General features: G+C 43.9%; 1 protein-coding gene across 1 annotated transcript in view; it reads right to left on the reverse strand.

Moving 5' to 3' along the window:
* LOC124605736 (neurexin-4-like) overlaps positions 1–23,344 on the reverse strand; it is a 567,593-nt gene extending 544,249 nt beyond the window's left edge. Inside the window, exon 1 of the mRNA XM_047137616.1 lies at positions 23,174–23,344. The gene's annotated coding sequence lies outside the window, so the exon portion shown is untranslated. The remainder of the gene's footprint in view (positions 1–23,173) is intronic.
* Positions 23,345–24,567: the final 1,223 nt, after the last annotated feature.

Below are 24,567 nucleotides of genomic sequence, written 5' to 3' on the forward strand. Positions count from 1 at the left end.
TATAACCACCCAGTATTTGCAATCGTGTGACAATTTACTGGAAGCAACCGACCATGTCATTTCGTCAGTAACCAGACCAAACCATGAAATCTTCTCACCATGGATACTCTTTATGTAGATCATAAGCATTCCGGCGGAACTTAACGTTTCATCTTTACAATCTTAAAGTGTATTTACATATCAAAGGATTTAGGATGTAATAAATCTCCAGTAATTCGTCGATATTACCATTTGATAGAAATACACAAGCAGATACACGCACTGCGTTTACATGTGTTTATCTGGGTCGGTTCTCTCCAACGTCTCTCTCTTAACTACCCGTATTTAGTCATTTATTCCTTGTTATGGTTCCACCTTTGCCATCGTCTTTGAAAAGCTCTTCCCCTTTTTCATTCTATTTTTTAAAAATTTCTATCTTATGTTTATCTCTATTATTTGGATATAATCTTTACAGTTATTAATTCCATATTTCTTCTATTTTATTTCTACTTTTCTTGTGCGCTACCAGCCTGATATCTGATATTGTGTGTGGATGTACTGGCTCTTCTTTTCTTTTATGTTCCTTGCTGCCTTTTGAAACTTTAATTTCCGTACTTTATGTAATTCGTCTGCTTAAAACCAACGACTCACTTCTGAACATCGATGTCGACAGAGCATAAAATAAATTCTGTATGGGTTTATTTTCGATTTGTAGTTTTTATCTGTCTATTGACTAATCCACATACGCTGATGTACTTGAGAGCTTCGATTTGTGCATAATTATCATGGTCATAAAATATGAAGTTAGGTGGCTCAATGCTTTGGATAGGAGGCTGGCGGAGGTTGAAATTTCCTTTAGGCCATACTGCTACAGGCGTTCCGTGATTTCCCGAAAGCAGTTAAGGCAAGTGCTGGGTTGGTTCCTCTGCAAAGGACAAGGCTGACTTCCTTCCGCACCCTTCCCCGATCCAAACTTGTGTTCTGTCTCCGACATCTTTTTCGTCGACAGGATGTTAAACCCGAATCTTTCGTGCTTTGTCCTTGGTTCAAATAGGAGGTGTGACATTTAAGGTAAAAATTATTATATTTTTTATGACATGACATTTTTATATTACATCAGTGTCTTATATTACAGTGATCAGTCATTGGCTACTCCTTCTTGCGTGTTATATTCCACACCCATTTCGCTATTATTACACTTTTAAGATCATAATATTTTCTAAAATATCAATATCAGGTTATCAGCATAAAGAAGTGTTTTTAGCACTGATAAATCATTCGGTTGAATCACTGCCAATCAGGTAGAAATAAAAGTTCGAAAATTTGCTCCTCCAGTCGCTGTGCTGAGTGCAGTCAACCAAAATTTCTCGAGAGTTTCCCCTTGACCATATCGGGAATGCCGCAACCGGTAGTCCTATACAAAATGGCTATGAGCACTATGGGACTTAACTTCTGAGGTCATCAATCCTCTAGAACTTAAAACTACTTAAACCTAACTAACCTAAGGACATCACACACATCCATGCCCGAGGCAGGATTCGAACCTGCGACGTAGCGGTCGCGCGGTTCCAGACTGTACCGCCTAGAACCGCTCGGCCACTCTGGCCGGCAGTCCTATACACGATATCCCAATTGGATACTTGTATGAACAAAAATGCTAAGTACCAAAATTACCTAAAATGAGAAATCACGCTAGTGAAGAGCAACGTACTAAATTATTATCTGCATTGTAAACACCATGCTAAGGAGAGTTAAATATCGAAAGCTATGTCGAATTACCATCAGGATCACTACGTGCCAATGAGACTCCACTGTGCGCCTCACAAGTGACTAAGGTGCAATCTGCACTTTATTTGTTTGTTTTAGTTTTATAGCGTGAGATACAGAGTTGTCCCGTTGTCGATCCCATTACATGATGTGTTGTTAAAAACCCCAAAGTGTCAACAGAAAACTGTTAACGCATCTAACGTTGTATTTTGAAGGGTACATAATGAAAACACTGTAAAAAGATTTTTTCTAATGATTTTGCTCGCAAATTTGGCGCATTGGATCTTTGTACTTTTAAATATTCCGTAGCAACCCCGTTGTCGGACTTGTCACATGTTGAGATCAGGCTGAAAGCAACTGAGCTCCGGAAAGGGTTGCATTTTAGGATTTTGCCAAATTGTACAAAGAACCGAACTCCAAGTCTCCACAGCACAGTTGCGTGGAGAACAAAAACCACAAAAGAGCAAATTAAGTCATCCCGATATGATATTTTTACCGATTCCCGGAAACGTTCAGTCATTTTGACAATCTGTCAGAGACCAGGCTAATATTTCAACACGACAGGATTATTCCCGCAGCTCTTTGTACTATATCAGCTAGCTTCATTTGCGAACCTAACGGTATCGCAGTTAAGGCCTAAAGATATGTAATCAGCGAGCCCACATAACATGCACATAGACCCTTTCTGTTTGGGAGCTACAGTTTTCGTACAGTCTCACTGACTGCTTCAGATCTGCAACCTGCCCCTAACCATACTCTCCTTTGGCTTCTTATTGTACGAAAACAGCCACAGTACCACTGATTTGGAACCAACGGAGGAACATAGAGCTTTCCTAATAGACACAACTGGCAGAGAAATGCCACGAGAGGCAACCTTCTTTCTTCTAATAAAATCAGTATTTGCCCACGACTTATTTGATTCATTTGTTTAGCGTATATCAAATTACTGAAAGATGTGACACATAGAAAAAGAAAATATGAAACATACAAAGATATTGAGAATCTAGTATGGAACAGAGAATGGAGAGAAGATGGTGGCATAAGAAATATTCCTTACCTTAAAACTTGAGATGGTTTTTGCATAATGTAGGGCCACAGTCATAATATATTTCTTCAAAGTCAGTACCGCCATTAGGCTTTTGTTTTGTATTGTTACATTTACACAATCATCAGAGTCAAGATGGTATACTCAGTGATAAAACAAAGCAGTAGGCTTTTAGCAGAAATATTGACCCCTAGGCAATGTGTCTAATAGTGTATTTTAAATACGACAGTATGCCATCTTAGGCACTGTATAACATTAAAACAAGTACAGCGGTGCTGACTTTAAATAAACCTGAGCTGGCAGGCGGAGTGTAGACGTAGATGTAAACCGTTTATGGCCAAGCCCACTGTTATAGTGAATATTCTTTACTTCTTTTGTAACTAAAGTCATAGCTTTAGGGTGACGAACACCAAATTATTATACATTACTCTTGTAGTAACTCTTACGTCTTTAGTGTGGACTACTTTAGTAACTTAGTTCCGTAGTAGTAGGCCTATACTATTTTGGCAACTGTTGGAGAATCCAATTTCTGTTTAATTCTTTATTGTAACTAAGTTTGTAAAACCTTTTCACTAAAGAAGCAAGCCATTTCAGCATACTGTTGGCATGAGTATTTCGTTTCCTCTCGGAAAATATTGTCGGTAGACATCATTGCATCACTTTTTGACATTAATATCGTGTTAGCGTAATATACAGCTAGCACCGTCCATTACTGGCGGTTACAGATGGTAATTTAAGCACCACTTGCAGGTTAAGATACGAGCTAACAGCAACTTGGAGGTGGCCAAGGGCAATTTAAGTGTTAAGAAACGTTGAAAACACATACCAAAAAGTGAAAAAGAGCGGTTTGCTGAAATAATGAAAAAGTGCATAATTACGATGTAAACATACAAAAACGAAAAAAAAAAGATTGTTGGGGATAGATACACGTCGAATAGAATGCAAAAGCTCTTACACAAAGATCACAGGAGCATCTTAAAGTAAATTGAAAGGACATAAAAGCGAAAGAAAAGAAAATGAAACCGAGAAGAGTTCCAAACGGGCAGTGGAGGAGCTGAGACGAAGATAGACGATATAAGCCAAATGGTTGTCGATATGATCCCACAAGTTGTGGAGGAAATAACTGGAGGTAGCGACAATGACACAAATGAAGATAATGTGGTATTTTCAGGCAACATCGATGATGATAACTAATCTGAATACCGCAATGAAACTGCTGAGAGTGAAACTTTATACCATAGTCACGAGCCTTGGCTTGCATTCTCTGGTGGGACCTTATCAGAAGATGCGCACATGAAAAAAAGACAGACAGTATGCGGTTTCAGTGAAGAACAGAGAGTTGTTGGGAAAAGCAGACGAGTTTCATTCATTAAAATGCATTTAATACGAGAATTATATAAAGCAAAAATGTTGTTAATTAACAGACAAAGAGAAATCACGGAAGAAGAGCATAACCTTAAAATGGAAGTTGTGATAAAGTTCAAGAACGAAATGGAGCGAACTTCAGGTTCTGGCACTTCAGCCAATATGCTAGAGAAATTTAGGTTTATGAATATTTTTGTGCTTGTGCAACATTTTATTTACTTGATATTTTATCCAGTGGTTAATATATTATTGACTGAACTGCATACTGATCGATGTCATTCACCTCCACAGCATCAGAGTGAAACATATCTCCAAGCCGCGCGGAGTGGCCGCCTGGTTTGAGGCACCATGTCACGGACTGTGCGGCCGCTCCCGCTGGAGGTTCGAGTCCTCCCTCGAGCATGGGCGTGTGTGTTGTTCTTAGCATAAGTTAGTTTAAGTAGCGTTTAAGTCCAGGGACCGATGACCTCAGCAGCTTGGTCTCCTAGGAATTCACACACATTTGAACACACACACACCTCCGACTTCTATTCCGAAGCTGTCTGCAACAGCTGCAGCCACGGTAACATATCGACACTTGTTTTGTTTGTGTTTTAGTGAGAATTTGCAAACTTTTTTTTTTCAAACACCAAATGAACGTTCTATTGCATGTCTGCTAGCAATTGGACTCCGTTGTAATGCACTTCGGCTCCTTTGTGAGGTCGAAACATGGGAGTACTAAGATGTCTGGAGAGAGCAAATCCGCTAACTCCAACAAGCAACCCACCATATTGTCTATTTTCAAATTCTGCAGCAATTCTACTATTGTCCCAAATGCGTGCATCATGCATGGAACGCGGCCAAAGGCTTACCACTTTCGAAATATTGATATTGGCATAACAGACGATTTGTGTACTGACAGAAAAGAAATTCTTGCGATTTCTGTATAGTTCTGCTTGTGCTCCAGAAGGACAAAGTATCGGTATATGTACACAACTTCTGGCCCCCATGACATTCGAGAAACCACCAGCTGGATAGAATTCCCTTTTGTTCCCTGATATACACTCCTGGAAATTGAAATAAGAACACCGTGAATTCATTGTCCCAGGAAGGGGAAACTTTATTGACACATTCCTGGGGTCAGATACATCACATGATCACACTGACAGAACCACAGGCACATAGACACAGGCAACAGAGCATGCACAATGTCGGTACTAGTACAGTGTATATCCACCTTTCGCAGCAATGCAGGCTGCTATTCTCCCATGGAGACAATCGTAGAGATGCTGGATGTAGTCCTGTGGAACGGCTTGCCATGCCATTTCCACCTGGCGCCTCAGTTGGACCAGCTTTCGTGCTGGACGTGCAGACCGCGTGAGACGACGCTTCATCCAGTCCCAAACATGCTCAATGGGGGACAGATCCGGAGATCTTGCTGGCCAGGGTAGTTGACTTACACCTTCTAGAGCACGTTGGGTGGCACGGGATACATGCGGACGTGCATTGTCCTGTTGGAACAGCAAGTTCCCTTGCCGGTCTAGGAATGGTAGAACGATGGGTTCGATGACGGTTTGGATGTACCGTGCACTATTCAGTGTCCCCTCGACGATCACCAGTGGTGTACGGCCAGTGTAGGAGATCGCTCCCCACACCATGATGCCGGGTGTTGGCCCTGTGTGCCTCGGTCGTATGCAGTCCTGATTGTGGCGCTCACCTGCACGGCGCCAAACACGCATACGACCATCATTGGCACCAAGGCAGAAGCGACTCTCATCGCTGAAGACGACACGTCTCCATTCGTCCCTCCATTCACGCCTGTCGCGACACCACTGGAGGCGGGCTGCACGATGTTGGGGCGTGAGCGGAAGACGGCCTAACGGTGTGCCGGGCCGTAGCCCAGCTTCATGGAGACGGTTGCGAATGGTCCTCGCCGATACCCCAGGAGCAACAGTGTCCCTAATTTGCTGGGAAGTGGCGGTGCGGTCCCCTACGGCACTGCGTAGGATCCTACGGTCTTGGCGTGCATCCGTGCGTCGCTGCGGTCCGGTCCCAGGTCGACGGGCACGTGCACCTTCCGCCGACCACTGGCGACAACATCGATGTACTGTGGAGACCTCACGCCCCACGTGTTGAGCAATTCGGCGGTACGTCCACCCGGCCTCCCGCATGCCCACTATACGCCCTCGCTCAAAGTCCGTCAACTGCACATACGGTTCACGTCCACGCTGTCGCGGCATGCTACCAGTGTTAAAGACTGCGATGGAGCTCCGTATGCCACGGCAAACTGGCTGACACTGACGGCGGCGGTGCACAAATGCTGCGCAGCTAGCGCCATTCGACGGCCAACACCGCGGTTCCTGGTGTGTCCGCTGTGCCGTGCGTGTGATCATTGCTTGTACAGCCCTCTCGCAGTGTCCGGAGCAAGTATAGTGGGTCTGACACACCGGTGTCAATGTGTTCTTTTTTCCATTTCCAGGAGTGTATATCGAACAAAATGGAAAAAATTGCGTGTCGGTCAGAGCGGTAGTTACCCTTTCTAATAATAAAACTGAGCGCACGGTGTTCAGTTTGTTCGTTGATCCGTTCGCTCAGTTTTAATATTAGAGAGGATAGCTAACGCTCTGGCCTAACACGCTGAGCTGCCGTGCCGGCACCACTCGGTTGTAGCAGCTTCATTATAGAAATGGCCACGCACAGATATATATTTGACGACCGAAATTATCTTGCGATTTTCTCAGTAAAGCTTGAGAAGTACGCGCTACTGCTTACACATTTTTTTGTCCTCATGGAGTACTACGACTGTACGAAGTTTACAGTAAATCCGCGTTCCAAACGTCGTGACCTCCCCTTGTGAGAGGGGGCCTCATTGGTTGGCTGATTTGGAGAAGCGGACGAAACAACGAGGTCATCGGTCCCATCGGATTAAGGAAGGACGTGGAAGGAAGTGGGCCATGCCCTTTCAAACGAACCAGGCGATTGTCACAGGGATCTTGAAAGAACTGAACTGGCAGTCTTTTTAAGATAGACATAAACAATCCCGAGAAGTCTACTTAGAAAGTTTCAGGAACCGGCTTTGAATGAAAACTCCAGGAATATGCTACAACTCCCTGTTTACTCATGTTCGGATCGTGAGGACGAGATTAGATTACTTACACCACACACAGAGACATTTAATCAATTGATGAGCTGGCCGCTGTGGCCGAGCGGTTTAGGCGCTTCAGTCAGGAACCGCGCTGCTGCTGCGGTCGCAGGTTCGAATCCTGCCTCGGGCATGGATGTGTGTGATGTCCTTAGGTTAGTTAGGTTTGAGTAGTTCTAAGTCTACGGGGCTGATGACCTCAGAAGTTAAGTCCCATAGTGCTCAGAGCCATTTGAACCATAATGAATTGTTGTCCCCACGCCCCAACGTGAATGAAACGGGAAAATGCCCTGTACCCTCTGCATTCACTTCACAGTGGTTTTCAAAATATCTGCATTTACATCTACATCGACATAGATACTCCGAAATCCACGTTATGGCGCTTGGCGGAGGGTACTCCGTACCACTACTAGTCATTTCCTTTCCTGCTCCATTCGCAAATATAGCGAGGGAAAAGCGATTATTTGTATGCCACACTATGAGCCGTTATTTCTCGTATCTTATCTTCGTGGTCCTGATGCGCATTGTATGTTGGACGCAGTCGAATAGTTCTGCAGTCAGCTTCTAATGACGATTCTCTAAATGGTGGGGCACTCCTGACGATACACTTGTCTCCTATGGACACTCGCCATCGAGGACAACATACTGGGTTCTGTTGGTAAGGTCCGTCCTATTTTTAGTGGCAAGGTCTAAGATTTTCCGTTGCTTGTAGTCTGCTAAAACAGCTGCTCAAGACAGTTTTCAGAAAACTTGTTCAAAAGTACTTTTCGCTATTGTATGTCTCTACTCCCTGCAATGAATCCATATACGTCCCAGTGTGTACTGGGTAGGCTAAAGTCGCCTCCAACTAATGTTGGATGATTTGGCTATTGCTACTGACCGTAGAGTATGGATGTGGATGTAGGTGGTATTTTATGAAACTTCTGAATCTTTTACTCTTACATGGAACAAGTAGCGGACTGTGCGTAATAAACCGTGTGCACGACTTATCTACATGCGACGCAGATCTCAAACGAAACCTCTGTTCCGCAGCACAAACGCGTGCTCTCACAGTATTTACGCAAGGTATCTTATCAGACGGCATAATCATCTGTAAAAGAAACAGAGATAAGACCATAGATTCCCACGAGGTAAAACGTGCTGCCACAATACTCCATTTACATATAAACTTGGTTCGTAATGTTGACACGATTTTGAGTAACAAAACAGCCGTCACATATGTTGTCACTTAAGCATGTCCCCCCCCCCCCCCCCCTCCCCAAGAACCATGGACCTTGCCTTTGGTGGGGAGGCTTGCGTGCCTCAGCGATACAGATAGCCGTACCGTAGGTGCAACCACAACGGAGGGGTATCTGTTGAGAGGCCAGACAAACGTGTGGTTTCTGAAGAGGGGCAGCAGCCTTTTCAGTAGTTGCAGGGGCAACAGTCTAGATGATTGACTGATCTGGCCTTGTAACACTAACCATAACAGCCTTGCTGTGCTGGTACTGCGAACGGCTGAAAGCAAGGGGAAACTACGGCCGTAATTTTTCCCGAGGGCATGCAGCTTTACTGTATGATTAAATGATGATGACGTCCTCTTGGGTAAAATATTCCGGAGGTAAAATAATCCCCCATTCGGATCTCCGGGCGGGGACTACTCAAGAGGACGTCGTTATCAGGAGAAAGAAAACTGGCGTTCTACGGATCGGAGCGTGGAATGTCAGATCCCTTAATCGGGCAGGTAGGTTAGAAAATTTAAAAAGGGAGATGGATAGGTTAAAGTTAGATATAGTGGGAATTAATGAAGTTCGGTGGCAGGAGGAACAAGACTTTTGGCCAGGTGAATACAGGGTTATAAATACAAAATCAAATAGGGGTAATGCAGGAGTAGGTTTAATAATGAATAAAAAAATAGGAGTGCGAGTAAGCTACTACAATCAGCATAGTGAACGCATTATTGTGGCCAAGATAGACACGAAACCCACGCCTACTACAGTAGTACAAGTTTATATGCCAACTAGCTCTGCAGATAACGAAGAAATTGAAGAAATGTATGATGAAATAAAAGAAATTATTCAGATAGTGAAGGAAGACGAAAATTTAATAGTCATGGGTGACTGGAATTCGGTAGTAGGAAAAGGGAGAGAAGGAAACATAGTAGGTGAATATGGACTGGGGCTAAGAAATGAAAGAGGAAGCCGCCTGATAGAATTTTGCACAGAGAATAACTTAATCATAGCTAACACTTGGATCAAGAATCATAAAAGAAGGTTGTATACATGGAAGAAGCCTGGAGATACTGACAGTTTTCAGACAGATTACATTATGGTAAGACAGAGATTTAGGAACCAGGTTTTAAATTGTAAGACATCTCCAGGGGCAGATGTGGACTCTGATCACAATCTACTGGTTATGAACTGTAGATTAAAACTGAAGAAACTGCAAGAAGGTGGGAATTTAAGGAGATAGGACCTGGATAAACTGAAAGAACCAGAGGTTGTACAGAGTTTCAGGGAGAGCATAAGGGAACAATTGACAGGACTGGGGAAAAGAAATACCGTAGAAGAAGAATGGGTAGCTTTGAGAGATGAAGTAGTGAAGGCACCAGAGGACCTAGTAGGCAAAAAGACGAGGGCTAGTAGTAATCCTTGGGTAACAGAAGAAATACTGAATTTAATTGATGAAAGGAGAAAATATAAAAATGCAGTAAATGAAGCAGGCAAAAAGGAATACAAACGTCTCAAAAACGAGGTCGACAGGAAGTGCAAAATGGCTAAGCAGGGATGGCTAGAGGACAAATGTAAGGATGTAGAGGGTTATCTCACTAGGGGTAAGATAGATACTGCCTACAGGAAAATTAAAGAGACCTTTGGAGAAAAGAAAACCACTTGTATGAATATCAAGAACTCAGATGGAAACCCAGTTGTAAGCAAAGAAGGGAAAGCAGAAAGGTGGAGGGAGCATATAGAGTGCCTATACAAGGGCGATGTACTTGAGGACAATATTATGGAAATGGAAGAGGATGTAGATGAAGATGAAATGGGAGATACGATACTGCGGGAAGAGTTTGACAGAGCACGGAAAGACCTGAGCCGAAACAAGGCCCCGGAAGTAGACAACATTCCATTAGAACTACTGACGGCCATGGGAGAGCCAGTCCTGACAAAACTCAACCATCTGGTGAGCAAGATGTATGAGACACGCGAAATACCCTCAGACTTCAAGAAGAATATAATAATTCCGATCCCAAAGAAAGCAGGTGCTGACAGATGTGAAAATTACCGAACAATCAGTTTAATAAGTCACGAATGCAAAATACTAACGCGTATTCTCTACAGACGAATGGAAAAACTGGTGGAAGCTGACCTTGGGGAAGATCAGTTTGGTTTCCGTATACATGTTGGAACACGTGAGGCAATACTGACCCTACGACTTATCTTAGAAGCTAGATTAAGGAAAGGCAAACCTACGTTTCTAGCATTTGTAGACTTAGAGAAAGCTTTTGACAATGTTGACTGGAATACTCTCTTTCAAATTCTAAAGGTGGCAGGGGTAAAATACAGGGAGCGAAAGGCTATTTACAATTTGTACAGAAACCAGATGGGAATTATAAGAGTCGAGGGGCACGAATGGGAAGCAGTGGTTGGGAAGGGAGTGAGACAGGGTTGTAGCCTATCGCCGATGTTATTCAATCTGTATATTGAGCAAGCAGTAAAGGAAACAAAAGAAAAATTCGGAGTAGGTATTAAAATCCATGGAGAAGAAATAAAAACGTTGAGGTTCGCCGATGACATTGTAATTCTGTCACAGACAGCAAAAGACTTGGAAGAGCAGTTGAACGGAATGGACAAGGTCATGAAAGGAGGGTAGCCCTGTATGGAAGTGAAATATGGACGATAACTAGTTTGGACAGGAAGAGAATAGAAGCTTTTGAAATGTGGTGCTACAGAAGAATGCTGAAGATTAGATGGGTAGATCATATAACTAATGAGGAGGTATTGAATAAGATGAACATCAACAAAAGCAAAACGAGGATAATGGAATGTAGTCGAATTAAGTCGGGAGATGCTGAGGGAATTAGATTAGGAAGAGAGACACTTAAAGTAGTAAAGGAGTTTTGCTATTTGGGGAGCAAAATAACTGATGATGGTCGAAGTAGAGAGGATATCAAATGTAGACTGGCAATGGCAAGGAAAGCGTTTCTGAAGAAGAGAATTTTGTTAACATCGAGCATAGATTTAAGTGTCAGGAAGTCGTTTCTGAAAGTATTTGTATGGAGCGTAGCCCTGTATGGAAGTGAAACATGGACGATGATTAGTTTGGACAGGAAGAGAATAGAAGCTTTCGAAATGTGGTGCTACAGAAAAATGCTGAAGATTAGATGGGTAGATCATATAACTAATGAGGAGGTATTGAACAGGATTGGGGAGAAGAGAAGTTTGTGGCACAACTTAACTAGAAGAAGGGATCGGTTGGTAGGACATGTTCTGAGGCATCAAGGGATCACCAATTTAGTATTGGAGGGCAGTGTGGAGGGTAAAAATCGCAGAGGGAGACCAAGAGTTGAATACACTAAACAGATTCAGAAGGATGTAGGTTGCAATAGGTACTGGGAGATGAAGAAGCTCGCACAGGATAGAGTAGCATGGAGAGCTGCATCAAACCAGGCTCAGGACTGAAGACCACAACAACAACAAGCATGTTTCGTGAGCGGTCAATAGCTTTTTTCACCCGCGAGCCTTGCGTGTCAAATATTTTCTGCGAGTACGAATACTCGTTGCGATTCCCACATATATAAGGGGCAGTCAAATGAAAACAGATGTAAAAACGTGAATAAATTGTTTATTATTTAAAAAGCAATCGCCACAACAATTAATAGATTTACCCACTGTAAGACAAGACGGTCAATGCCTTCATGGAAAAATGTTCGTGGTTGTCTACGGAACGGTGATTGTACCTCTTCGTCCGAAGCAAATCAAAAGCCACAAATGTCTTTCTTTAGAGCTATAAAAATATGAAAATCGCATGAGGAGACATAGAACTGTATGGAGAATGTGTGAGGGCCAGCGAAACTTCTGCGCGTACTAGAAACAACCTTGGCCTCATGTGGGTCCGCCCAAGGTCTCGATTTGCTTTGGACGAAGGGGTGCAGTCCTGGGTACAACCGTAGTACAGTAGGCAACCGTAAACTTTTTTCTATGACGGCTCTGGCCGTCTTGTCACATAGTGGGATAAATATATTAACAGTTGCGGAGTGTAGTTTTAAGTAATAAACGAGATACTAACGTTCTTTCCGTCTTTGTCGTTTTCATTTGGCTGGCCCTTGTATCTCACGCTTGAACTCCTTCAGTATCTGAAGGCAGTTGCTGCAATTTATCAAATCAAAAGATATCATACTCCGATTTTTCCGATTGCTGACGTTACCACAATACATAGAGAATATTTCAACGGAAAGCAGGGCATTAAGGCGCACTATGCCAATTGTGGAGCTACAGCAATCACAGTATCGTACAACATGGGACACAGGATTGATAGAGGAGATAGAGAAGGTCCAACGAAGAGCGGCGCGTTACGTCACGGGACCGTTTAGTTGGCGAGAGAGCGTTACGGAGATGCTAAACAAACTCCACTGGCAGACGGATGTTACAAGAGAGGCGTTGTGCATCACGAAGAGATTTACAATTGAAATTTCGGGATAGCACTTTTCGGGAGTAGTCGGACAACATATTACTTCCCCCTCCCCCCCCCCCCCCTCCCCCACACACACACACACACATACATCTCGCGTATTGACCACGACGAGAATATTCGAGAAATTAGAGCCAATACAGAGGCTTACAGACAATCATTCTTCCCACGCACTATTCGCGAGTGGAACAGGGTTGGAGGGATCAGATAATGGTACCGAAAGTACCCTCCGCCACTCACCATTAGGTGGCTTGCGGAGTATGAAGTAGATGAATTGTGCTGGTAACCATTTGTAGTATCTTCTACATTACACATCACAATTAAAGCGTCACTTTTTTGAAACCCCCTAATTGTCTCAATTAGAGACGCAGAAATTTGATACTTGATGTTGTAAGTCCTTCCTCTGCAATGGAGAAACAGCGTGGCGCCCTGCGACGACACTCTCGAGCTCGGCTGCAGTTCGAACACCTACGCGTCGACAAGCGAAAAAAAGGCCACACCTCAGAAGTTCCGGTGAGGTGTAAAGTAGGTTAATGACGTCACATTGGCACCAAATTTCATTCAAATTCCTCCCGACGCCACCGTATATGTGTCACACAATGAGAAGGTCGTCGCACCCCTTCTTATCTACATTTCACCCCATCTGTCACGTCTGCGCCCAGAGTTGAAAGCATGCCGTTTTCTTTTGTGTGGCCAAGAGAAATATTTCAGGCACACCATCCCTTAGAGTCGACACGAAAAGGCCTCAGGAGGTGACACAAAGGGCGCTCATTCCCATACATTTAGCGGTCAAAAATGACAGTTCGCAGTGCGATGAACAACGAGCGACGTTCTTGATCGTGTTCGACACTGCTGACACCCCACTGATGGCTCAACTCTTCTCTAAGGACGTCGTGGGGCTTTGACGCCACTGAACGCAATCTGAGCCCTTTGGAGAGTAGCACGATTCTTACTCTGATATACAGAGTGGAACCGCTAAGGACCGTTCAAAGCCGATAAACGAAATATGAACGTGATCCGAAGCAGCAAAAGTTGGTTATGGTTTTTCAGCCGTTCTGTTTCGCGCCCTCCTGTGGCGTGATTATTGGGTGGACGATGCAACATTGGCACATGTGGGAATAAAACGGCAGACGATCATTTTCCGACATCTCCGGTTCGGCAGCACCTCGGTGCCACCCAGACACGAAGATTGAGCTCATTAAACGTGTACCTGTACAGATATGTCGATACCCATTCATATGACTGACGCTCCACTGCAGTTCTAGCGCCTACTACGATACCCGTTACATTCCGTATGCCAGCAAACAGGTTCCACAGCAGTTGCAGAGCACCACTCAGCTGAATGAGGGTCGAAGTCTCTTTACAAGTATGTTTCACATGTGCCACCGAGGGGGTTGCCGAACTCGAGGTTCGCCGTTTTATGTACTCAAATATCATCGCTTCATCCTTCCATGGTCATGCCACAGGAGGGCGCGAAACAGGAGGATACAAACGCCCTTTACTTCTTCGAATCACGTTCATATTTCGTTCTGAACGGTCGTTAGTGGTTCCACCTTTATACCGAAGCAAAAACCTTGATAGTGCTACTCCAAAGGGCTCACATCACACTTAGAAGGCTTTCAGCCCCACGATGTCGTTGGAGAAGATTTGAATAGCCAGACGAGTGGGTGAGGGGGGGCGCAAGAGCGCAGTGTCTGCCGTGTCGGAAATTTTTCAGAACGTCGTGTTGCGGCTCTTCTGTGCTTGATTATTACAGCTGAAGCAGCACTCCACTGGCCGAAGTATACAGGAAGAAATTAGCTATGGATGAGTAAAAGTAGTCGCTTACCATAAGCGATTTAGGAAAATCATAAAAAATCTAAATGAGACTTTCCGGACTGAAATACAAGTTCAGTCCTAACAAATAACTGTATCAGTGGTGGGTGTGAGAGATGGTGAATATTATCAGAACATAGTCGACGTACCGGCCATGTTGATCCTAGCTTAATTTTCAATAACTACGTTTTGTATTGAGTCAGCAGAAATATGTTTTAGTCTCATTATTTTTTAATGCGTGATATATTTCATGATATGTTGCTCTGTACGTTCCTCCACTGCTCAGGCAAGTAAGCCAGAGCGACTGTTAAACAGAAAATTTTCCCTGTGCTCAGGAAAACAGATGATTTGAAGTTGTGGAATGTTGGCGAGACAGGTTAGCCTAGCAGCGCAGTAGTGTCGGCTGTACTTCTTGTCAGCCACAGAGATTTTAAAGTGGCACTCTCGTTTGTTCCCAGTGCCTCGTTAATCTAAGCGCACTTCTGACTGGGCGCGACGCACTAGCCTGCGGAACCGTGCAGTCGCTGTTAAGTCCAAATAACTGCCAGGTCCCTGATTACAGACTGTCGCTAGAGGAAGCCGGTCTTAAATTATTCGTAGCTTCTGGTACCCAGTCATTTTCAAGAGTTGTTTATTACAAAAACAACGCGACGTGTATTTAACTCACGGCTGAAGTCCGTCATTGTACAGGTATATAATTGAAACGTCAGTGATTCCGATTGCTTCGTATCGTTTGCTTTTGCCTTTTCATCTTGCTTGTGATTTAAGTAGTTACTTCTTCGATTTATTGTCCCAAGTGACTGGAAAAGACCACAGGTTATTCCCGATTACAAAAAGGGTAAAACATCGGATGCACAGAATTGCAAACCAATGTCGCTAACGTCGGTCTGCTGCAGTGTCCTAGAGCATATTCTAAGCTCGAACGTTATGGCATTCCTAGAGGAAAACTAGCTTTCCTCAAAGAATCAGCACGGATTCAGAAAAAAAAGCATTCGTGTTAAACACAACTTCCTTTATTCATGCACGACATCTTGCAAACAATAGATGCAGATGGGCAGTCAGACTCCGTCTCCGTAGTTTTCCGTAAGGCGTTCGACACTATGCCACATCATCGACTACTGATCACAATACCCATACGGATATGGCCGCAAATATGTGACTGACTTACAGAACCTGCTACACTATACTAGCCGGCGAATGTTCCACAGAAACGAAAGTAGCATTGGGCGTGTCCCAAGGGCCAAAATGGGACCTCTGCTGTCGATTATTTTCCTGGGTACGTTTCCCATCTCTCCCCATATGGCGTTACGTTACGATCGTTTTAGCGGTCCAGGTGCTATGATGTGGGGAAGCAGAATGTTGTATGACGGTGCTGACTTCTTCATCTTTGAACACGGCACCCTTGCCGGCCAACGTTCTTCTGACACTATACCCCTCCTCATGTTCGTCTTTTAAGGATTGCGTTCGGTCCTGACTTCATTTTTACATCTTCATCTACATGGATACTCTGCAAGTCACACTTAAGTGCCTGGCAGTGGGTTCATCGAAGCACCTTTACAATAATTCTCTATTATTCCACTCTCGAACAGCACGCGGAAAAAACGAACACCTATATCTTTCCCTTATGTTATTATTAAGATTGTTTCTCCCTAGGTAGGCCGGCGTCAACAAAATATTTTCGCATTCGGATGAGAAAGTTGGTGATCAAAATTTCGTGAGAAGTTTCCGCCGCAACGAAAAACGCGTTTCTTTTAATGGTGTCCGTCCAAAATTCTGCATTATGTCCATGACACTCTCTCCCCTATTTCTGCTGCTCTTCGTTGAGCTTTCTCGATATACTCGTATCTGGCAAGGATCCCAGACCGCGCAGCAGCATTCCAAAAGAGGACGGACAAGCGTGATGAAGACAGTTTCTCTAGGAGATCTGTTACATTTTCTAAGTGGTCTGCCAACAAAGCGCAGACTGTGTTTTGCCTTCTCCACAACATTTTCTACATCTACATCCATACTCTGCAAGCCACCTGACAGTGTGTGGCGGAGAGTACCTTGAGTACCTCTATCGGTTCTCCCTTCTATTCCAGTCTTGTATTGTTCGTGGAAAGAAGGATTGTCGGTATGCTTCTGTGTGGGAACTAATCTCTCTGATTTTATCCTCATGGTCTCTTCGCGAGATATACGTAGGAGGGAGCAATATACTGCTTGACTCTTCGGTGAAGGTAGGTTCTCGAAACTTTAACGAAAGCCTGACCGAGCTACTGAGCGTCTCTCCTGCAGAGTCTTCCACTGAAGTTTATCTATCATCTGCGTAACGCTTTCGCGATTACTAAATGATCCTGTAACGAAGAGCGCTGCTCTCCGTTGGATCTTCTCTATCTCTTCTATCAACCCTATCTGGTACGGATCCCACACTGCTGAGCAGTATTCAAGCAGTGGGCGAACAAGTGTACTGTAACCTACTTCCTTTGTTTTCGGATTGCATTTCCTCAGCATTCTTCCAATGAATCTCAGTCTGCCATCTGCTTTACCAACGATCAACTTTATATGATCATTCCATTTTAAATCACTCCTAATGCGTACTCCCAGATAATTTATGGAATTAACTGCTTCCAGTTGCTGATCTGCTATTTTGTAGCTAAATGATAAGGGATCTTTCTTTCTATGAATTCGTAGCACATTATACTTGTCTACATTGAGATTCAATTGCCATTCCCTGCACCATGCGTCAATTCGCTGCAGGTCCTCCTGCATTTCAGTACAATTTTCCTTTGTTACAACCTCTCGATACACCGCAGCATCATCTACAAAAAGCCTCAGTGAACTTCCTATGTTATCCACTAGGTCATTTACGCATATTGTGAATAGCAAAGGTCCTATGACACTCCCCTGCGGCACACCCGAAATCACTCTCACTTCGGAAGACTTCTCTCCATTGAGAATGACATGCTGCGTTCTGTTATCGAGGAACTCTTCAATCCAATCACACAATTGGTCTGATAGTCCATATGCTCTTACTTTGTTCATTAAACGACTGTGGGGAACTGTGTCGAACGCCTTGCGGAAGTCAAGAAACACGGCGTCTACCTGGGAACCCGTGTCTATGGCCCTCTGAGTCTCGTGGACGAATAGCGCGAGCTGGGTTTCACACGACCGTCTTTTTCGAAACCCATGCTGATTCCTACAGAGTAGATTTCTAGTCTCCAGAAAAGTCATTACACTCGAACATAACACGTGTTCCAAAATTCTACAACTGATGGACGTTAGAGCTTCGTCTTCCTTCCAATTTAAATTGTTTCTAATTGTAATTCCAAGATTGTTAGTTGAATTTATGGCGTTTAGATTAGACTGATTTGTCGTGTAACCTAAGTTTAAAGATTTAGCACTCGTGTGGATGATGTCACACTTTTCATTGTTTGGGTTCAACTGCCAGTTTTCACACCTTTCACATACGTTTTCTAAATCGTTTTGCAATTTATTTTGATCTTCTGATGAGTTTACTAGACGATAAACGGCAGCATCATATGTGCTCAGATTGTCTCCTAAATCGTTTACGTAGATAAGGAACAGCGGAGGGCCTATGATACTATCTTACGAATCCTTCAGTTACTACGGACTGTGGTCACTCTGATAGGAAATCACGAATCCAGTCACATAACTAAGACAATATTGCATAAGCACGCAATTTGACTACAAGCCGCAATCTAGAAATACGGAATAAATTTGAAATTCCTTGTCAATACCATTCAACAATTCGTGTGAGTAAAGAGTTAGCTATTTTACAAGAACGATGTTTTCTAAGCCCGTGTTGACTTTGTGTCTATAGAACGTTCTCTCCGAGATAATTCATAATGTTCGAACACAATACTGTATATGTTCCAAAATCCTGCTGCATATCGACATTAGTGTTTTGGGCTGTAATTTAGTCGATTACCCCTACCTTGATTAAATATTGACTTTCCAGTCATTTGGTACGGATCTTTCATCAACCGAGCGGTTGTATATGATTGTTAAGTATGAAGCTATGCATCAGCATACTCTGAAACGAACTTACTTGGTATACATTGTGGAGCAGAAGACTTGTTTTTATCAAGTGATTTAAGTTGCTTCGCTACTCAGAGGATATCTACTTCTAAGGTACTCACATTGGCAATGCGCGACCGCATCGAACAAGGCAAGTGGAGGAGGTCTGGGAACAAGAGGGTGTTCGGCGAATGAGCTGGGCTGCCCGCTCCTCATGATTTAAATCCCATGGAGCATGTGTGGAAAGTGTACTACAGCACACCGACTTGCAACAGCGACGATTTAGCAGTTGTCGACGTCACTGGTGTAGGAGTGGCACGCTCTACCACAAGAACGCCTTCCCAACCTTGTGGCCGGCGTAGAAGCATACACTGCCGTCCGTGGCGATCACACACTATGCCCCCTCTTTTCTAAAGTTCAAGGGTTCATCGAGTTTAAAGCATTTAATGTCTTAAAATAAAGATGTTGTTCCTGTTCGTCTCGTCGGGTATTTCTTTCAGTAGCCTTCTATTTATATTGTAACAGTTCTTTCTGTGAATGGTCCATCGAGCTATGATACTTGGCAGGGACACATCATGCGAAACTTACTTCCGCTCTTAAGTTTTGCTCAGCAGTGTATGTAAACGATTTAACAGGTAGGATCAGCATCACTATGTGCGGCGATGATACAGTTGTGTGCAGGAAAGTGTGCGTCTTTGGACGACCAATAGGGATTGCAGAAGGACTTGGACAACATTTTCACTTGATGTAATGAATGGCAGCTCTCTTTAAATGTGGTTAAATGTAAGATAATACCTGCACAGAGAAAAAAGAACATAATTTTATCCATTGTTTTTCAGTGTTTAGTCCGCGACTGTTTTACTTTCGTAAAATGGAGAACAAACCGCCTTCAGTCACAAGTTGCGTTTATTTACTGCACTATGCGTTTCGAGACCTGGAGGCTCATCTTCAGGTGCTTTTTAGTGATTTACATCAGGATGTTTTAGTTGTTTGCAGTTTAACATTGTATGATGTCTGCTTCTGTGCGAAATGCGTAGTGCAGTAAATAAACGCAACTTGTGACTGAAGGCGGTTTGTTCTCCATTTTACGAAAAAGAACAGTATAGCATCAGATTACAAGACTAGTAGAAAGCATCTTCAGCTTGTCACCAAGTATAAGTTATTAGGTGTGATGCTAAGGAGCGATATAAAAAGGGACTTTCACAAAAAATCAGTATTAGGAAAGGCTAATGGAAGACTATGGCTCGTTGGAAGGACTGTGGTGAGTCTGTAAGGAAAATCGCATACAACATGCTAACGCGACGAATTCTAGAACACTGTTGCAGTGCGTGGAGTCCTTATGAAGCAGGAGTGAAAGCAGGAAGCGAACGAATTCAGAGATGCGGTGCTAGGTTCGCAAAGGTCGGTGTAGTCACTCGACAATGTAACAGAAATCCTCGGAAAACTTACATCGGAAGTCTTGGAAGAAAGACAAGCAGTTCTCAGGAAACCCTGTTGCGTTAATTTAGCCAACTGGTATCCGAAATAGACTGTGCGATCATTACGCTGCCACTGATGTAGGTATAATGAAAATGAGATGAGGTTAATGCACTTACAGAAACATGCAGACAATCATTTCTCCTCGCTCAGTACGTGAATTGAATAGGAAAGGAAACTGGCAACACTGATATGACACACCCTCCGCCCTGCCCCTCACAGTGGCTTTCGGAATGTGGATATACAGTAGATGTATTTTTTACACTACGTCTTTTCCTTAAATAATGGCACGTATTGTTTGTAGTCCGAATGTTAACTCATGACAAACAATTTTACTGGAGTATTCGTTTGGAATAGTGTTTTCTGGGCAGCAGTGGAAGTATCATTCCCCATGGTGTACATGATCTGAAGGAAGAATGAAGATTAATTTCCAACACCACGTCGACGACGAGGTTACTAGAGACGGAGCGCGAGCTCATATTGAGGAAAGAAATCGACCGCTCTCTTCACTACAGAGGAACTGTCCTGGCATTTGCCTTACGGCGATATAGGTAAGCCACGGGAAACTTACATCTAGATGACCGGATGGGGATCTGAGCCACCGTTTTCCCGAAAGCGAGTCTAGTATACTAACCAGTGCGCCACCTCCCTCGGTCACAATTAGTTATATGGGGGAGCAAGTTGATTACGGCTATTTTGTTGAATAATGAATTGGTGCGACCGTGAATTCAAAAATATACGTCAGTTCTTACAAAATAAAAACAACAACGAGCTACTGTTAATAACGCTATTCCAATAGCACCGTTAACGACTTCGAATGAATGTATTCATCAGACAGCTGTTCACATGAACCTGTAAGTTTATTACTGATCATATTTATGTGTCGTTGAGAAAATCCATCAGGCATCACACATCTTGTTGATGTATACACACATACACACACACACACACACACACACACACACACACACACACACACACACACACAAAATGATGGACTTAGGTAGTCGTAATACTAAATTTGGTCACTTAGTCAATTTTGAGAAGAGGAAAAATGGCGAATCGATGAGGAGCAATTTGGGAGTAAAGCATCTTTCACTTCCCCCGCTGCAATGCACGAGGGAGTTAGCCCATGGGTGCCGTAACACGATACAGTAGCTATTGATCACGCAACGTTAATACATCTTTCTTTGATAAGACAGTTACGGGCAAGCTAGATAAGGTAATCACTACGAAGAGAGTAACAGATCACCCGCATGTCTCGCGAAACAGATGACTTTAAAAGTTGTGATCTAAGCAAGAAGATACTGGTTTAAAATTTCATGGAAAGGAGGCAATAATATCTTATTGCAACGAGTAGCAAGCGGCTCTGAAATAGATAGAGGCAACGATCTTCGCCATTGGTGGTTAAAACTGCGTTGCCTTACAAAGTAATCCCATAGCGCCCACATTAGATACATTCCCACTCTTTTAGCCTAACTTTTTTCCACCTCCAGACGGATCCCGGAAGTATTCAACTTGTAGCTCTATGCTGGAGATGATACAGCACTTTAGCTTAAACAGACTGCACACGGAATGTCTGTTATTGAACTTGAAGGATCTAACATGGCCTTCAGTCCGTAAGAAACGCAGTGATGTAAATAATGCATATCGACTCTCGATCTATAGTTAGATTTCTTTCATTTAAAATCAAGGTGACACCTAAACGTGAAGATGAGAGTCTTTAAGAATATTGCCCTTGCAAACACACTGATGTCTCTTACGTACAACTTCGGTAGTGGGTGGTTCAGCAACTTCATTCCCAGCGAGTGATAAAGAAAGGAAGTACATTATAGGGCCAGCACAAGAAAATATGGGCGTATAATAGTCTCTTGCCATTAGATATAACCCTTTCTCAATATAGACACATGACGCAAGCAAGTTGTCTTAAACCACAAAGAACACTTGTCTGACTTCAGCCATTTGCCGTTGACAATAACGGAAAGCTGTTGACATTTCAAGCGCTGGCGCCACATGTCAGAAATTTAACGCTCTTAAGATACAAAAGTGATGCTGCGTAAGTCACTTATACGACGAAAGTCTTCGGGGGAAATTGTCCATAGGACAGTGAAAATTTATTGAGATTAAGTTTCCTCGTGTAGCGCTTAAATGCTGCAATTGTGAACAGCGAATTGCAGAATAGAACGTGGTACTTACAATATTGTATTAGTAAGAAAGCTTTGAAATCTGAGACTATATAAAGAAAAAAATCATCATCTGCGTAAAATTGTCGAAAATTTTTTTTTTTTGAGACAATCCGCAAACAGTTGCAGTACAAAAAATTTTTATTGCATATATTTTCAATGTTATGACCAGTTTCGCACCCATCGGATCATTTTCGGGCCTGAGTGTGTCTGCTCCAAGAATAAACCGTCAATTTTTATAAGCAATATTCGTGCCACGCCGTAGAATAATACAGTGACTGTGACGTAGTAAACTGAGTCGTTTTCTGACTTAGCACGTATATTGATTACTGTACCGGGCGCGTTACTCTTGTAGCAGACGTATATCTGAAGATGGTTTGATGGAATCAAAACCAGTCACAACAACAAAAATTTGTGAAACCTAATGTAAAATTAAATTTGTTGTTCATTAGGTTTGTTGTGTAATGTAGAAGTTTTCTGTCGAGGTAGTTTAGGTTTCAAAACTTAAAAGCTCATGAAGACTGCAACAATGGTTCCGTAATTAGTAGCATTCTCTCTTCAAACGCAGTCCGCTCTCGGTACAGAACTGAGAAAAGGACAGCAGTGTTATCTTGTTCCGTGCAGACTTGCGCTCGAAAGAGGGAAGAACTGATTGGGAGTGGTTACTAGCTGAAAAGAAAGCACAGGTTGGCGAGACCACGAAATTACACTTCGTCATATCTGCGACGTACTCACTGTGTAAGGCTCCGCTGCGCTGCGTCGTAAGAGTTGCTGTAGGGTGGCGGGCTCGCTGGTGGCGAACGGGCACACGCACCGTCGCTGGCGGACGAGACTCTAGCGAGGTAAGCGGTGTGGCGAGGTGGCGGTAGCGGTCTCCCTCAGCTATACTGTGCGCCGTGCCTTCCCGTCCGGCCGTTGCACAGCGACTGCCGTGGACGCCTCGCTTCGGGCCGCCCGCGTACGCCCACCGGCGTCGCGGATGACGTCACCCGGTGCGCACGCGACGGGGCCGCCATCTCGCGGTCGACGGCAGCAGCAGGACGGCGCGCAATCGGTGACGCTAGACTGCTGCATACGGTAGCGGTGACGCCGGGCACGGAAGCCGTGGCGCAGGTGGCAGCGATTCTGTAACAAGGGGACAGATCGGCAAATAATTGGTTCCTTTGCTAACGCCATCACATTTGACGACTTTTAACTACACAGACGACCATTGAAACTGCAACACAGTGAAGATGGCTTCCGACAAACGTCAAAATTGTCGTGAAGTGTATTAGACACTTGGGCATGCAAATGATTGACATTTCAGCACAATCACACCAAGTAGTAGACCTACGAGTAATGTCATTACGTTCGGAGCGGGCTGTTTTAAAAAAGTTAGGTTCCTGCAGGAGGTATCATTGGTCAGAACTAGGAGAAGAGTTTCAGTTGCCGGCCGGTGTGGCCGAGCGGTTCTAGGCGCTTCAGTCTGGAACCGCGCGACCGCTACGGTCGCAGGTTCGAATCCTGCCTTGGGCATGGATGTGTCTGATGTCCTTAGGTTAGTTAGCTTTAAGTAGTTCTATGTTCTAGGGGACTGATGACCTCAGATGTTAAGTCCCATAGTGTTCAGAGCCATTTGAACCAGATCCTGTTTGTGAAGCCTGATATTGTCAGAAAAAGAGACAACGGTCTTAACGTCATTTATTATACTGAAGAGCCAAAGAAACTGGTACACCAGCCAAATATCGCGAGTACGCGGAAGTGCCGCAACACGACGTGGCATGAACTCGACTAATGCCTGAAGTAGTGCTGGAGGCAATTGACACCATGAATCCTGCAGCACTGTCCACAAAACTGTAAGAGTACGAGGGGGTGGAGATTTCTTCTGACCAGCACGTTGCAAGGCATCCCAGATACGCTCAATAATTTTCATATATGGAGAGTTTGGAAGCCAACAGAAGAGTGTTGCTGGACGTACGGGGCGTCGCATTGGCCTGCTGGAATTGCCCAAGTCCGTCGGAATGCATTACGGACATGTCTGGATGCAGGTGATCAGACAGGATGCTTACGTATGTGTCACCCGTCAGAGTCGTATCTGGACGTATCGGGGTCCCGTGTCACTCCAACAGCACATGCCCCACACTGTTAAA

The sequence above is a fragment of the Schistocerca americana genome, chromosome 3 (genome assembly GCF_021461395.2).
Source record: "Schistocerca americana isolate TAMUIC-IGC-003095 chromosome 3, iqSchAmer2.1, whole genome shotgun sequence".
Taxonomy (NCBI): domain Eukaryota; kingdom Metazoa; phylum Arthropoda; class Insecta; order Orthoptera; family Acrididae; genus Schistocerca; species Schistocerca americana.